The following is a 17,656-nucleotide window of genomic DNA, read 5'->3' as shown; positions in this document are numbered from 1 at the left end:
CTCGCCTGGCATGCGTGCGGCCCGGGTTCGATCCTCAGCACCACATACCAACAAAGATGTTGTGTCTGCCGAGAACTAAAAAATAAATATTAAAAATAAAATTCTCTCTCTCTCTCTCTCCTCTCTCTTTAAAAAAACAAACACACAAAAAAAACCAAATATGCCTTGGTTAACTGGAAATTGAACTTTAAATTAGAATTTGTAATATTTAATCTTTTCCCCCAAATACTAAACTAATGTCAGATTTAGCTTTATGAATTTAAAAATATGCTTATTTAAATTCACCAAATAAGAAATGAACTTGTTCTCTACAATTTTCTATAGGTATTTTAGGTCAGAATTGTAATTATTCAAATTATACATTTAAATAGTATGTGGAAATGAGGATGTTTAGAACATTGAAAGTGGCATTTCCCTGGCTAACAAAGTTGATGTATTTTTATATGTGTTTTAATTTATCACAACCCTTAAACATTACCGTCTCACATAAATAATCTTCCTACGAGGTATAATTCTAAAAATTGTACAACCAATGATCCATTGGTGATATAAATAGTGTGGTGTGCTACTGATGTCATCATTCTCTCTGACTTTTCTAGTGAATGGTAAACATCTTTGGTAGAATGAAACCCACCCTTTAGCCCTTTCTAACTCTTCCATGCACTGATAATCTGGCTGCTCCAGTATCCTTGCTGAACTTCACTGTTTTTTTTTTCTTTTTACTTTCAATAGAGTTATTTAAGTAAAGAAATATGAAGAGTTTGCATAGTACATAACAAACAATCATTGGATAAATAATGGACATGTGTAAATTTTATATAACTTTATCTTAATTACATGGACAGATATTAAAAGAAGTTTTGATAATATGTCAAAACTCAGAGCAGGGTGATACAGTAAGGGTTGGGTATGGAATCCAGTTCAGACTTAAAACTCCTGAACCAGAAAATTCAAGCTATTTAATATGGATTATTTGACTTTTTCTTTGTATGCTTTCCCTATGGACTGAGTGATACAGAGAAAAGGAAAAAATAAATAAACAAAACAGAGTCTAGACAGAATAAGCATTGGGAAATTATTTTTATTATCAGTATTGGCATTTATTCAGATGGTTGCAATAACCCTGATCATGCAGAGAAATGTTATTGTTATAATTTGGATCTGAGGTGCTCTCCCCAAAGACCTTGTATTAGGAAATGCAGGAACGGGCAGAGGTGCGGTGATTAGACTATGACAGCTGTGACCTCATTTGATGGATTAACAGACTGGATGGACTACGGGGTGGTAACTGTCAGCACATGGTACGTAGCTAAAGGAAGTAGGTCACTGGGACTGTGACTTTGGACTACATCTTATTCTTGGCCTTTCTCTCTCTCTCTCCTCCCTGGATGCCATGAGCCCTTCAGCCAGGATATTCTGCTTCTCCTCAGGTGCAGAGTAATAGACTCAGCCGAGCAAGAGCTGAGCCTCTGAAACTGTGAGCCTAAAGTAAACTTTTCCTCCTTTAAGTTGTTCTTGTCAGGTATTTTTTGTCACAGTGACAAATAGCAATTAAGAAAAGCAATGTTTCATATGAAAGGGATAATTGAATATATTATGAAATTGGCACATACTTTTGTACCTGAACAAGCAATATTTTCAAAGTATAAAATATAAATAACAACTGAATTAAAAGTCTTTAATATACATATATATATATACATATATACACTTGAGTCCTCCAAGATTTCTTGAAATTAAATAATATCCAAAATATAAATTTTACTTATCCCTTTCAAACTTTACCTAACTTCCAGAATCTCCTTGCTTCCACAAATAAATACTCTTTAAGTAGTAATTTCCCTAGCCCTTGTGTATAACCCATGCAGTGGGCCAACTCTTTGAAAGTATTGTGAGCTAAGAGTAAAGTCCTTTCTATTGGTTCCGCTTAACAAAGAAATTATGTGTACCCACATTTCTTAATAAACTTCTTTATGTAACTAAATTTTTCTATACACTATGAGAATCATTTCTTTATCCATAAGTTTGACCATTTCAGCATTCAACATCTTGGGTAAATAATGTCCTATAAGATATTTAAATAACCCATCATGAATGTTTTACATTCATTTTTAGTTTTTCTCTTATGGATTTTAATTTTTCTATTTATGGGTCATGATTTACACACATAATGCTCTTAAACCCCTGACATTGCACATTGTGTTTCTCCTCCTGAAATAACTAGATTTATGTTAACATCAACCTTCCTTCCTTCAAAGCCCTCCGTGATATGTTTTTTGCATGACAGCCTTCCAATATGGTCCCTCATTCTCTCACTCCTACTATCATCCCCAGAACATCTCCCTATAAACCACAATGCCATTTGTCTTGTCAACTTACACCTAAAACAAAATAGCTGCTCTACCTCATGTTTTTAAGAATACAACCATTTTTCAATAAACAAATATCTGTTGTCAAACTCTTGAGTTGGTTCAACTAAGTAGCCTACCTGTGAGCACTGGCTCACATCGTTGGACAACCACAGATCTAGCATCTACTTTTATGCCTTTTAGATAAAAGGTCATATTTAAAATTACAGTCACTTCTCTCTCTGGGGCATTTTATGTATATGTTCTGTTTCTGTTAATCAGCAGTCACAGAGAACTATTATTGCTCCTTATTTTCAAGATCTTTGGAGGTCATTTAAAGTAAATGTAATATGTGCTATATTGTGTCAGTCCTTTGCAAACAAATATTCTAAATTTGATGCCAATCTGCTCAGATTAAATTTGTCTAGGGGATACATTTTTAAGCCCTCTCTTAATGCTAGTATTGTTCTATTTTCCCTAACCTGGATAATTGTCATCTCTACACATCACCAGAGTATCTTTATATTTGAATGATTACCTAGAGTCTCCCAAAAGCACACTTAATAGACTTTATTTATAGTCTATATTTTAGTGAGTCTATCCCATACCTGCCCTCCAAATGGGGTAAATATTTGTATAGCTGTTTTAAAGTGATTCAGTATTGGAAAACAAAGCTCCCTGTTGTATATAAAAATTATTGGGTAGTAAAGAATTCAAATCTAATCAAGGAAACATACAGTTACTTTCACTTCCACAATTTCTTTTTATTGACGAAATAAAGGGTAGCTACAGGCACAAAGATATTGATCTTTCTTGCTTTTTCATTTTTTCTTATGTTGTTACGGTAATTCCCTTAGATTCTTTCCTGAGCTTCCTTTGTACTTCGTCCTTATTGTCTTTTCATCTTGTCTTTCATTCTATCTATGATTACATTTCTAACTTTTATGTGGACTTCAAAAAAAAATCTACATTTTTTTTAAATGGTAGTGGGTATTGAATCCAGGGTCTCACATGTGCTAGGTAAATGCTCTACCACTGAGTTACATCCCCGTCCTTTCTAAAATATATTTTTATTTATTTATTTTATCTACCTATCTATCTATTTTTATTTATTTATTTAAATATAAAATATATTTTTATAAATTTATTTATTTATTTTGAGACAGGTTCTTGTTGAGTTCCTCAGGCTGACTTCCACTTGCTATCCTATTGCCTCAGCTTCCCCAGTAGAGGGGAGGATAGGCCTGCACCACCCCACCTGGCTCCACGTTTTGTTTTTCCTATCCATCCTACGGATTCCTTACACACTATACTTGCAAATCAAGATTTTTATAGTCATGAAAACCATGCTGTAGGCATTATGAAGTATGTTACGAACAGCGACACATGTACTTGATTAATCAAAGAAACGACTCTGTCTAGCCCAAAACGATTACATCAGTTTAGAAAAACAAAACATTTTGGAAACAGAAATAGACATCTTGATACACAGCAAAGAATATTATCAATTTACTTTGGACTTTTAACATTTTTGAATTAATGCTGATTTTTTAAAAGCAGAGATGTGGTTTCCCTGACTACAACTAAAGTGTAGAACTAAAGGGGAAAAAAAACTCCCTTAATGTGTATGCTGCAGAGAAGTCCTTAAAACCAATCTAGAAATGTGTTGGTGATGTTAAAATGAATTGTCAAAAGTCAATACAGGGTTCCAAAAAAAAAAAAATTCATTTTGCTCACACAGTACATGACTTACCTATTGCTAGGCCTTTTCACAAAGTCAGAAGGCACAGTAAAACAAAATCTCACTATTCGAGACCATTAATTTGTGTATGTGCTCCTTACTAAATTATCAAATATATTTTAAAAGTGTGTAAATGTTAATATCTCAATAGAATAAAAGATTTTTGTTATCTTACTTAAAATATACAGTATTTAAGTGTTTTGTAGTGTACATACCACTTGATATATTAATTAAAATGGACATAATTCGAATGAGAATCAAAAAGCTCTACCAGTTAGCATTCGTAAGAAATGTGATACATAAAATTGTCTTCTTCTAATTAGTGTAGAACAATTCCCTGCAAATATATTCCCTAATATCAGAATATTTTCCATATCAAATTAATTCTACGAATGGGACATATCTCTGGCAATTCTTTTAAGTGTAAATGTCAAACTGCTTCATTCTTAAATTGAAGAGGTGAGTGTTAAATTTATTGGCTGACTGTTTTCTTCAAAGGAACATGCCTTTCTCTGCTTAGAGGCTTAAATCGCATGAAAATGCAAATAATCACAATGAAATATTAGTTTAAAATCGCAAACGATCATGGAGGGCTAATGTTTTTTTTAGGTGGTTCTCCAATTTCAGCCTCGATGTTAACAACCAACAAAATCCTATGCCAGTTAGTCCAGAGGGGAAAAAAAAGGGAAACGAACATCTGGCACGGGCTTGCAGTGCCCTTCAGTCTCCTCTGTCCACCTGGATGTCAGCACAGCTGTGGTGGCCTGCTCCACACAGCACACCACCAGTTTCCCACCTTTGTCACTGGCATCCCCCATGTTCTGGACAAACCCTCACCCCAGGATGAACAGACTTGATGCTGAATCACCCTAGCTTCCTGGTCTTTGGTGTAAAAACTCTGAAGAGGGTACCATGTGGTTTCTTAGGAGGTCCCTAGAGCAGTAAGCACATTTGTCCTCAGTAGTAACCAGCTCATCAAGTTCCTTAGACCCTCCTCACATGCCTCATTTCTTCTGCTTCCTCCATTCACCTGCCAAATAAACTACCTGAGGCCAAGGCCATATTCCAGACTTTATTTTTGGTGGAGTTCAAGTATCTCTCAAAAATGTCAGCAGGTTTTCATAGGATTAGAAAGACATAATATGCCTTAAACTCTCAAAGGGTTCTTGAATATTTCCTCTTGAGGGAGTGTCTGTCTGTCTGAGTCTATCTGTCTTGCTCATGCTGGACAATGTAATTCTGTTTTCTTTTCCTTTTCTTTTTTATTGGTTCATTTATCTCCTGTAAATCCATACAATTAACATCCTGCCTTCTAACCCAGGTAGCTTATGTTCATGTTTTTCTTCTCCCTGAGAAGAATTTTAGTAAGTCTTGTTGAGAAGCTTTTCTTTTTAACATTTTTATATAAAAGTAGAACTCTTAAGATAGCACTTGTTTCTTTCAGGAGCTTCTTAATTCCCTTTCTTTCCCTCTGATAATTCTAGACATAAGTACCATACTATTTTCATTCCTTACCTGTGGCTTGATTGTAAGTTCAGCAGTAAGAGCATTATTCATTATGTATTAAGGAAAAGAATAATGTAGTCATGCAAAATTGACCAAGAGTTTTCAACTGGAAGGATACATATAATTAATTGGAAGTTTGGACCTTAATTATCATGTTGAGTAGGACAAGTCTGGGTTAGCTGGAAAAAGAACCAAGATCAGTTAGTGTGTCTAATGAAAATGCCCATAAGGTAGGTGTTTTGTTCTTCTTGCCCAGGTGGAAAGAGTGGAAAGTTTTGAAAGGTAAAACAGTTTGAACCCTAACTCTGCTACTTATTATGTGATTAAGGGAACTGCTTAACTTACATGAACCTTAGTATCTTCATCTATAAAATCAAACCAACATCATCTACTTCAGAAGAAAGATTAAATCATGTCACATTAGTGAAAGTGCCTGTCAGAGTTGCTTCTCTGAAACGGACCCCATTTGGAGTCACCTGAACCCAACACCTGAAGATGTCTCCTCCTGGGCAGGTGATCCAGGCCAATGCTGTGAGGCTGCTAACAATTAACAGTCACAATGTTACAACTCTGTGGGCCAGCATATACTGGCCACCTGTTCTGGATGAAGAACCGCATCAGGTACCACAGGAGAAAGAAATTAAATACTGAATTATTTGATAAGCTTAATTCCTAAGGAGAACTTTTGTTACATTCAACTGCTTGCATTTCTGTTAGAACATTTTTCTTTAGATAACTGGCATTTTAAGGAAGCTTTTGAATTATTTCCTGCTGTGTGGTTAAGCTCTTCTCATGTTTCCAATGCAAGCTTGATGATATAGCCAGGGCTTCTATTTTAAATTTCAACTACATAAACCTTTTACAGCTAACAGCATGCCACCCTCCCCCCCAACACACACATTATTTTTCAGGACAATATATTGCTTTACATATTGCAACACAGAAAGCTGGAATTTTTTTTAAAAACATGCTTAGTTTTCAAGCTTAGTTTCAGATTTAGTTAACATGCTTAATTTTCCTGTTTGTGCTCTTTGGAAAAATCTTGCTAATAGTTCTTTTTCGTCCTCTCAGTGCCACTTATTGATAATGTTCTTTATGAATCAATAAGAGGATACATTTTTTTACCTTGGGCATTTTTACATAGACTTTTGAAAGTGGAAGCCACACATTTTAATGAAGATAATTTGTTTAGTGTCAATCATAGCCCTGTCCTTCAAAGATCCAACATAAAAGGTCTCCAGACATTTAAAAGACAAGAACCCTGATCCTGCGCTTACAAACTCGGCTGTTAATTATAGACCACATTGACAGAATTATTTATGGGATCCCTCTCCATCTGACTTGCGCCTCTGGGACCCTCTATCTGAAGTCTACAACATGATCCTTGAATGAGTGTTCGTACTTCTAGTTTAGTACACAAAGTCCCCTGATTATCAGGGCTTCTGTACTCCCAAGCCATGGTTAAGGGCCTAGATTTACCCCTTGATTATCCAGGTCACTCTGTTCCTGCTGGGTGCCAGCTACTCTCCCTGAAACCGAGGCGCCAAGCCAGCCCATAATCCCAGCTCACTGCTGCCACCTTCTGGTCCTGAGAATTAGTTCTGACTCCCCACCACATCCCACATTGGCTTCAGTGATAGCCCTTTAAACTTATTTGTACAGGTTTGTACTTGGATGAAAAAAGAGATTGATTTGATTTTTAAACTAAACTTTGAATATTTAACAGGAACACATGCCCCTGGTTTTCTTGGCATCTTGTTATATCAGGGACTATTTTAAGCTTCACCACACTGTAGTCATAACAATACAGCTCTCTTCTGTGCCTCATCCCTACAGGCAACTACTCTGATGTAAATACTGCTGCCTTCATTTCTTAATTATTGTACCTATTATCCTATTTTAAATTTGAATTCTGTCTTGAAAACTCACAATAAGGTGCACACCACCTAGATGCGGTGGGAGGTTATAACAATGGGCTTTGCGGTGGGTAAGAATTTCACAAACTAAGGACAACAGCACTGGTCCAATATGCCTCTAATTAGCTTACAGGCTCAGGGCCAGTGACAGATGTGCTGTGGGTGGACGGCTAGTGAAGCTAATCTAGGCTACATCCCAAGCTTCCCACTCCCTCTGTGGATGCAGCAGAATGTTACTGATCAAATCATGGATGTTTATTGCATCAAAGATATGGAAAGATAAGATAGAGAAGCATCCATAGAATCAGAAAGAGTCCTAAGATTTTTCATTCAAGAGTTGAACATTGAACTTTAGCCAGGGAGAATATTTTCTTCTTTTTGAGTATGGTATGTATCTCTTGCAAAATGATGAAAAACTAAGAAACTGTCCTAATAAACCTTCCTTCTTCAACAGAACTGCAGGTCCCCCTGTGTCCTCTATATACCCAGTGCAGAGCCCACATTCCATCTGGAGAGAATGGAATCCAATCAGGGTTCATTTCACCCTCTGGCAGGAAATCAAGGCTTCACCCTGGGTCATGGTAAAAGGCATCACTGGCTTTAGTACCAGTGATTGTCTTTCAGGGTCAAAAACAAATGGGTTACTGTGGGTTTTGTAAACTGAGACACCTGGAGGGACTGTACTGCTAAGCCAGATCAGGAAAGCCATTTCTAATACGCAGCTTGTTTTAGTCAGCTTTTTCATTGCTGTGGCCAAACACACAGCCAGAAAAACTTGGAGGAGGGAAAGGTTGTTTGGGGCTCATGGTTTCAGGCTAAGACTCCATTGTTCCAAGGAGAGGCAGCGCAGCCTGGAGAAAGGGCTCAGGGGAGGAAAACTGCTCTCAGCTCAGGGCTCAGGAAGCAGAAGAGTAGGGCACAGGGAAGATGCACCCTTCCAGGGCAGGCCCCCAGTGATACCTCCTCCAGTGACCCACCTCCTCTTCCTCCAGGTGAGGTGTGCAGGAGGCCCCACCTGCCTACATTTGCCACCAGTCATTCAAACTAGGATGGATTATTTAGGTTACAGCTCTCACAATTGAATCATTTCACCTCTGAATATTCCTGCATTCACAAGAGCTTTTGGGGGACACCTCATATGCAAACCAGAACATAATTTAACTCTAAGGAAAGAGCACAAATTTGGGAAAAATGATAACTTTTCATGTTTCACTATTTAAGGGACAATGTGATAGCAACTGTCACCAAGTAAAAAAAGTCACTGGATTTACCTGAGTGAGCAGTCCAAAATTAAAAAAAAAAAAATTGTATGTATTTTATTGATTCTTTTTAGTTATATATAACATTAGAATATATTTTGACATAATCATAAAAGCATGAAATATAATTTGCTCTAATTCAAACCCCAGCATTCCCTTCAGCCCCTGCTTTCTTCCCGCTACTCTACTGATACTTCTTCAATTTATTTATTTATTTTTTAAAATTAGTGTCTTGTGGATATACTTGGTGTTGGGATTCCCTATCCTATATTTATGTGCACATACAAAAGTTCAGTCAGATTCATTCCATTCTTCTTTTCTTTTCCTGACCTTCCTTTTCCCCATAATTCCCTTCATCTGTTCTACTGATCTCTCCTCTATTTTGATGAAATTCCCTCTCCCTGTTTTTCTTTTTTCCTCTCCCTGCCTTTTTGATTAGCTTTTGCATATCAGAGAGAACACTGAACCTTTGACTTCTGGGGACTGGCTTATTTCACTTAGCATAATGTTCTCCAGTTCCATCCATTTACAGGCGAATGCCATAATGTCATTCTTCTTGATGGCTAATGCACCATTGTGTACATATACATTTTCTTCATCTATTCATCTGTCAAAGGGTACCTAGGTTGGCTCCACAGCTTGGCTACTGGGAATTACGGAGCCCCCCCCCCCAATTTTTCCAATGGAAAATATAGGCCTGGAGATGCTTTTGGCTTTATTTTTCCCAACAAAATTCAGTAATCTAGTTCTTTTATGGGAATTCCCTTTTATTAAGAATTGACATCTAGTGTTATTCTAAAATCAATGTGAGAGGTAAAGAGGATGGAAGATCCCAGTGAGCAGTTGGAAACTCTTGAAATAAAGTCTGGTGCATTGGCAAACCATTTTAGGGTCTTGTTCATTCAGGGTCTGCTCTCTGATTTGCCCTGGGTTCCTTTTACTGATGAGTGTCTCTCTTTGAAGGTCTGTTGTGATAAAACACAACTTGAATTGCCACCAACTTACAACAGACCAGCACCATTAGAAGAGTAGGCAGGGTTAAGAAGACATCATCTGAATCCAATTCAGCTCTTCAAAAAAACTTCACTGGAACTTAGACCAAAATCCTTATAATTACAGATACCATAACTTACTCCACAATGTCTCCTGGGTGTTTCTTCTTCTCTTAACAGGGTAGAAGTAGTCAGCTGGTAATGACTCAAAGATTCTGTGCAGGTTGTCAGTCTTATCTTTCATTCTGCAGTTATCAGATATTAACATCGAGATTCCACAGATCAATATCAAATTATTATGGACAATTGCCTTTCCCATATCCTGCATGAATGATAATGTCTACATAAATCAGATGTAGGATAGAGATCATGATTTGTGACACACAGTCTTGTCGGAATGCCAAAGCCAGTGTTGGCACTATTGGTCTGACATGGTTAGGCTTGCCTGGGAGCCAAGGGAGCTCTCCCAAGGGACACATTCCTTCAGGAATCTCTTACATGTCAGCATGTCTTCTTAGTGAAGTTAACTGTCTTTTGTGGTGGGTAATCTTTTCATGAGTATTTGTCTAGTGAAAAGCCTTGGACAATAGAGACAGTGTCTCTGGAACAAACTTCAAATATGCTTACTGCACATTACCCAAACACTGTGTTCCCTAAGTTCAGTAACACAGCACGCCATCCATGCAAATATCTACTAGGTCCATTCACAACATTCCTAGGGGACTCAAGGTCAAGAAAAACTGGGACAGATATGTTGATACTCATGCTGTGTGCTGCCCATAAAGTCCTTTACGCATACCCCAGAAGCCTTCTGCCTCCTTCTGGCAGTCTTAAAACTTGTGTTCTACCTTCTCAGCTCCCAAGTGGGGTGGATATTCCTTCAACCACCCTGTCTATTCTGATTTCACACTTGATTAGTCCTCTTGGTCACTGTTTTGTTGTTTTCTAGTCTGCCATTTCTGTGTGTTCATCTAGAAGTCTCAAAAAGCAAACCCAAAGATAAAACCTAACAAAAACAAAAACAAAACCTTTCATTGTTTGCAGAATATCCAAACGACATTCTTAGGGAACTTCTTAGGAGTCCTGTGTCCTCAAGTCCTTTGGCTCTTGAGTCCTCTAGCACTTCTGATGTCTTATTTTCTGATCTGAATCTTGCAGTTCTTTGTCTCTGCTCTGGCACTAACCCAATATGAAACTGAGCTTCTGATGTTGATTCTCACTAAGTAGCATGTGAGAACAAGGCACATGAATGAGATTTATTAAAGGTTTGGAGAAACCTGACTGCACAGCAAGACTTACGGACATGGGGGTTAGTAGGTTGCTTTTGTTGTTACAGAGTGGATATGCAATATATGTATTGGTGGTGCCCATTTTCAGTTTGTGCCTCTTTTGGATTCCCTCTCACTTCTCTCTGGTGCCCTCTGCTCCAGGACACTGAGAGTGGCATCTCTACTCTGTAGTCCTGCTTCATCTTGCATTCAGCCCATAGGAGGCACCAGCCGGACCTCAGAGCACAGGAGATAGAGGGAAGATCATGCATTTCCACCTCCCCGTCTGCCTCACATGGGCTGGCAGAAGCTACAGGACCTTCCAAAGCCTATGGATCCCAACAAGGGGCTCTAATAGCTGCTGGCCCTTTGGGGCCTGAGAGGCTAACAGCTTCCTTACTTGCTAGATTCTGGGTACTTCACCTTTTCTGCACTGATTCTCCTGCTTGTGGCTCTGAAAATAAGCCCTCTGTTAAGCAAGCTTTAATTAACATTTGGGGTGTCATCTGTTCCCACCCTCTGTACCCTTCTGGCCAGATACAATTGAACCCCCAAATGCATTATTTCTCAGCTTTGTTTTCCTGTCTGGTAGGTGAAGCTCAGAGAGATGGAGTGACTGGCCCAAGACCAGTTGATTGCTAAGTGGAAGATAGAGGATATAAATCAAGGATATAACTAGGAATGAGTTGTTTCCAAAGCCTGTGCTGTTTTTATTAAGTGAGGTTGCCCTTCAAACAATGTTTTTAATTCAGTTGATTGGTCTCACTAATAAACCTGGTATAATAACAACCATGTGTCTAAACATAGTTCTAATTCTCCTGAAAACTTCTTGATGTTTAATCCCAGTGACTCGGAGGCCGAGGCAGAGGAAACTAAAAGTTCAATATCAGTCTTAGCAACTTAAAGAGACCTTATATGTAGCTCAGTGGTTTCTATTGCTAGTATCACTTCCCCCAATTTTTAAAAAGTTGGATTAGAATTAAAGTTCCATTCAAAGCCCCTCCAATCATAAAGTAGCTACATGATTTATACAGAAATATAAATAAAGAAGTAAATAAAGTGTTTTTCTTGTTCAGATAGCATTAAGTTATTGCTTTTGTATTTCCACATAGAACATTTATTTCTCATTATGAGTGAGGCAGACTTCTTTAAATGCAGAGTTCTGTAAAGATTTCTCAGTTAATTAATAAGAATTAGAACCCCAAACTTGTTATTTGTAATTATCTCTACCTGTTCACCACTTTACCAAGAAAAATTTAAAGATCAAAAATTTAACTTCAAGGGCTGGGGATGTGGCTCAAGTGGTAGCGCGCTCGCCTGGCATGCGTGCGGCCCGGGTTCGATCCTCAGCACCACATACCAACAAAGATGTTGTGTCCGCCAAGAACTAAAAAATAAATATTGAAAATTCTCTCTCTCTCTCTCTCTCTCTCTCTCTCTCTCTCTCTCTCTCTCATCTCTCACTCTCTCTTTAAAAAAAAAAAAAAAAAATTTAACTTCAAATACTTGAGTGGCAATAAAAGATGTCTTTGAGAATGATTTCATTTTGTTTTTAACAGGGCCTGTTGAAGTCTTAGATAATCCAGAAAAAAACCATCTAGGTTGATATATCAGAAGGACATGGGAAGCTTGGTCTACTTAGCTGTTTTGGAGCAGACTAGCTTGCTCTTCTCTGCACAACTATTGAGCAGAATCGGTTTCCTGCTGACTGGCTGGCAGATACCGTAGTTATCCCATAGAAAAGTGCAAAATTACAACTATTGCCTTCTGATTTCTTTATCATATTGAGTTTATTTCTCATTGTACAAATGTTCTTGTTTTTCTAAAAGTCCCAAGGCTAGTTTTACTTAAAATGATTTTTTAAAGAATTTTATTTGACAAATTAACCAGATTAAAGAAATATTATTTTGTCCCTTTTTTGCTCCTTTGTATATAAAACATAAGAAGTGATGCTTCCTAATATACTTGAAGGAATAAAAATCGTACCTCCCTATATTTTGGTAGTAGTACAGCTTCATGTATGTATGTATGTATTTGTGTGTGTGTATATATATATATATATATATATATATATATATATATATATATACACACACACACATCCCAATACATACCATACAACATCCCATGAAAAATGTAACTAAGATGATTTGTTTTTTTTTCCATTGGTTGTTCACAACATTGCAAAGCTCTTGACATATCATATTTCATACATTAGATTGAAGTGGGTTATGAACTAAGATGATTTGAATAGCAATTCTGGGCTAGGTAGTTATCTATAGGTAAGAGTGACTGAGATATGTATTTTCAACAAATATGTTTTTGGCTGTCTTGAGAAAAATAGAAATTTAAGGCTATAACATTTTCTGAAATTTTCTTCTGCATTTGATGAAAGGTTTATAAACCCAAATGTCCAACAATAGGAATGATGTAAGCATTTCCAATAATAAAATGGTCAAAAGGCATGGTAAAATACAGGAAACACAAAAAGGTCACTCCAAGTACCGTTAAAGCACTATAAAGTGTGTGTGCTAGGAGCAGTAAAACCCAAAACAGAAATTGCCTGATTCTAAGCATAATCTCAGAGACTGGAGTGAATCATACCCAGATCTATCTTGAAGTCCAGCTTTCCCTGCCTGGCACACATTATCCTGACTTCAAGCAGCGGAACTTGAAGTGGGACTCAGCCAGATTGAGATCTATCTGGTCAATGTGACAGGAAGCAAACAGCATTCATTTTTAAAAGGACAACTCAGCCCCTTCTTCTCTTGCTTTTTATATTCCTAATAGAATTAAAGATTGGGCAATTTCTTCCAAACAATAACCCACAGACTGTACCTCCAAATCACTCATCTTCCTAAGCTATAACCATTGTCACTGCTTTGTTGTTAGAGCACAGTATGATCTGACAAAGATTCTTTGCTTAACCCGAATTTCTCCTAGGCCAACTGTGCATGTCCTGGTAAATTCCAGTTTTAGCAAGTTCTCCTTCTCTCCATTTCTGGTAACCCTTGATATCTGATTCCTCTTAATAATTTTCCATCTGCTGACCTACACTTGCCAAACCTGCATTCAGTCTCAACTCAAGAGTTGAGGGGTGGTCTATGGTCAATATCCGTGGTCATGAATAAAGTCTGTTTCACTATCCTTTAATAAGCTTCATTAAATAAGTCTGCCTTAGTATCCTTTAATAAGCTTCATTAAATAATTTTGTCTGTGACAGATCCTTCCCCTTTCCTTCATCCTGTGAGACGGCAACTATGTATCTATATGCCTCTGTGCAGGAGAATTCATGGAGTCTGTTCCTTTGAAATCTACTGATGTTGGCTGGGCATGGTTGTGAACACCTATAATCCCAGAGGCTTTGGGCAGGAGGATCGTAAATTCAAACTGGCCTCAGCAATTTAGCTGAGACCCTAAGCAACTTAGCAAGAGCCTGGCTCAAAATAAAAAATAAAAAGGGCTTGGGATGTGGCTCAGTTGTTTAGTGACACTGGGTTCAATCCCCAGTGCTAAAAAAAAAAGAAAAAAAAAGAAAAATTATGAATATACTTTAGTAAGCTTTCAGAACTAAAAATAGACAATACTTTTTAGCTCTGGCTTATAAATATGTTTAAAATTAAGATGTATAATTCTACCAAAATAATCCTTGATTTTTATTTTGTTGTTAGTGTTAAATTCTTTTTTTTTTTTTTTTTTACTCCCTGGCTCTTATTTCATTCCTCATTAGTTAGAAGATATCTGAAGTTTGTACTTTTTCTCAGAAAATTAAGTGCATTCATATATTCAAAAATTTACAAATATCACTACTATAATATTGAGAAATCAAACTAGAGGACAAAACACAGAACATAAATAACTTTCCCTTTAGAAATAACATTACTGAATAAACTATGGATTGTAATTTGGTAAATATTTATTTAGAGCTTATCACCACTATAGAGATTTACTTTAGATTTTACTTGTTAGAATGTTTCTTAGAATTCCAAAAGAATATTTACACACAGTTAATAAATTTCTTGTTGCATTTTATTGCAAATATAGAAGAAATAAACACATGCACACGTGTGATTGAAATAAAACCTCCCAATTAAGAAAATAAAAGCATATTCAGACTTTTACATGAATACAACTCTGTGTTCCATCCTGAACAAAGAGACGATCCTTTGAAACTCAGTAATTTTCTACACTACAGAGAGATACACTTTCTATCACCCTTCCACATCAACCATTTATGGGGAGGGCCTTCTGAAGATTCATAAAGCAAATAAAGGCAAACCAAACCCTCCAGATTTAATAAAATCCCATTTGAGAATTCTGAAAATTAGATCAACTTCCTAATATCATGATCTCACATATAAAGATATTAAATCCATAGAATATAAGTCTAAAAGCCACAGCTGATTAATGTCAACAATTGGACTACAGACATAAATTTTAAAATTCCTATTTCAGACCTTTTATTTTTATTTAACTTTGCATTCCTATTTAAATTTCATTTCTCTATTAATATATACCAATGTTCATGTGTTTAAAATAAAATTAGTGAATATTATCCACTAAGAATAAGCATCTCTTCTTAATTTTGTTAAATAGTAATAAAGAACTTACATGATAGTAAAGTGCATTAAAAAGTTGAAAAATAAATTCCATAGTAAAACTAATCACAATCTGGTTATCAATCTTGCACCTTTCTCCTTTTTTGTCTTTGGCTCTTCATATTAAAACTTCTGAAATGGCTTTCCATCCCTGGAGCAGTTCCATAATTTCTAACTAGGGCAGGTTGGCAATCTGTTTGGCAGTGGTGGGGGAAATGGTTAAGAAAATGTTTTACTTAAATTATGAAAGGCTTAAGGAGAAGATTGCTGAGATTATATGGTTGCTGATCTTTAGTAATTTCCTCCATCTAATTCAGTTCTTTACATAGCACTTTATTCAACTCTTAACCTTTACTGAATTTTTTTTTCCATTAATATCACTTACTCTCAATATTCTCAATGGAAAAAAAAATTTATCCTGTATCTTCAACAACAGAGGCCAAATTTTCATTGTCAGATATAGCATTCACATATAATTTAAAAATATATGCATAATTTAAATATCTATTTTTAAAAAATGATCACTCCTCAGCTCAAGAATTAGAATATTGCTAGCAGGTTCCCATATGTCTGTCCCTATTCATAACCAATTGCCTCATACATAAAGTAGATACTATCCCAAAAGACAAGGAAACTCACTAATATTCTTGAATCATTTAAAATTATATTCACGTATTGAAAACTTGCAAACCACATATGTGACAATCAAAGAGAGAGCTGTCATATGGCTACAACTCAGTGACTTTTCTGTCTTTCTTACAGTCACTGTAGGTAAAATTCTGTGCTTACCTTATGACCTCAGGCTCTCTCTTTTCATTAATAACCAAGGAGGTCTTTGATTTTCTTTTTCCTATTTTTTCTTATCCCAATACTTTAGTTTCTACTTTTGGGAGAGTTAGTCTAACTAATCCAGCCATTTATATTTCAAGAAGGACAAAATTTTGCTAAAGTTTCTTCTCAGCAAACGAAACAATCTGTGAGGTGAACAGGGAGCCTATATTCTGGGAGCAAATTTTTATCCCTCACACATCAGATAGAGCACTAATCTCTAGGATATATAAAGAACTCAAAAAGCTGACCACCAAAAAAAAATAAATAAATAAATAACCCAATCAACAAATGGGCCAAGGACCTGAATAGACACTTCTTAGAAGAGGATATACAATCAATCAACAAATATATGAAAAAATGCTCATCATCTCTAGCAATTAGAGAAATGCGAATCAAAACTACTCTAAGATATCATATCACTCCAGTCAGAATGGCAGTTATTTTGAAGACAAACAACAATCAGTGTTGGCAAGGATGTGGGGGAAAAGGTACACTCATACACTGCTGGTGGGACTGCAAATTGGTACAGCCAATATGGAAAGCAGTATGGAGATTCCTTGCAAATCTGGGAATGGAACCATCATTTGACCCAGCTATCCCTCTTCTTGGACTATACCCAAAGGACTTAAAAACAGCATACTACAGGGACACAGCCACATCAATGTTTATAGCAGCACAATTCACAATAGCTAAACTGTGGAGCCAACCTAGATGCCCTTCAGTGGATGAATGGATTAAAAAATGTGGCATATATACACAATGGAATTTTAGTCAGCAATAAAATAAAATAAAATAATGGCATTTGCAGGTAAATGGATGGTATTGGAAAAGATAATGCTAAGTGAAGTTAGCCAATACCCCAAAAAACAAATACCAAATATTTTCTCTGATATAAGGAGACTGACTTATAGGGGTAGGGAGGGGGAACATGGGAGGAATAATGAATTCTAGATAAGGCAGAGGAGTGGGAGGGAAAGGGAGAGGGTGGGGGATTAGCAAGGATGGTGGAATGTGATAGACATAATCATCCAAAATACAAGTATGAAGACACGAATTTGGTATCAAAATACTTTATATACAGAGATATGAAAAATTGTGGTATATATGTGTAATAAAAATTGTAATGCATTCTGCTGTCATTTATTTTTTTAATCAATAAAGAAAAATAAAAAGAAAGACAAATAATCACTGCCCTTT

Source organism: Spermophilus citellus (assembly GCF_964194105.1).
Source record: "Spermophilus citellus genome assembly, chromosome: 16".
NCBI lineage: Eukaryota > Metazoa > Chordata > Mammalia > Rodentia > Sciuridae > Spermophilus > Spermophilus citellus.
The sequence above is the reverse complement of the archived record's forward strand: the minus strand, read 5'-3'. Positions refer to the sequence as shown.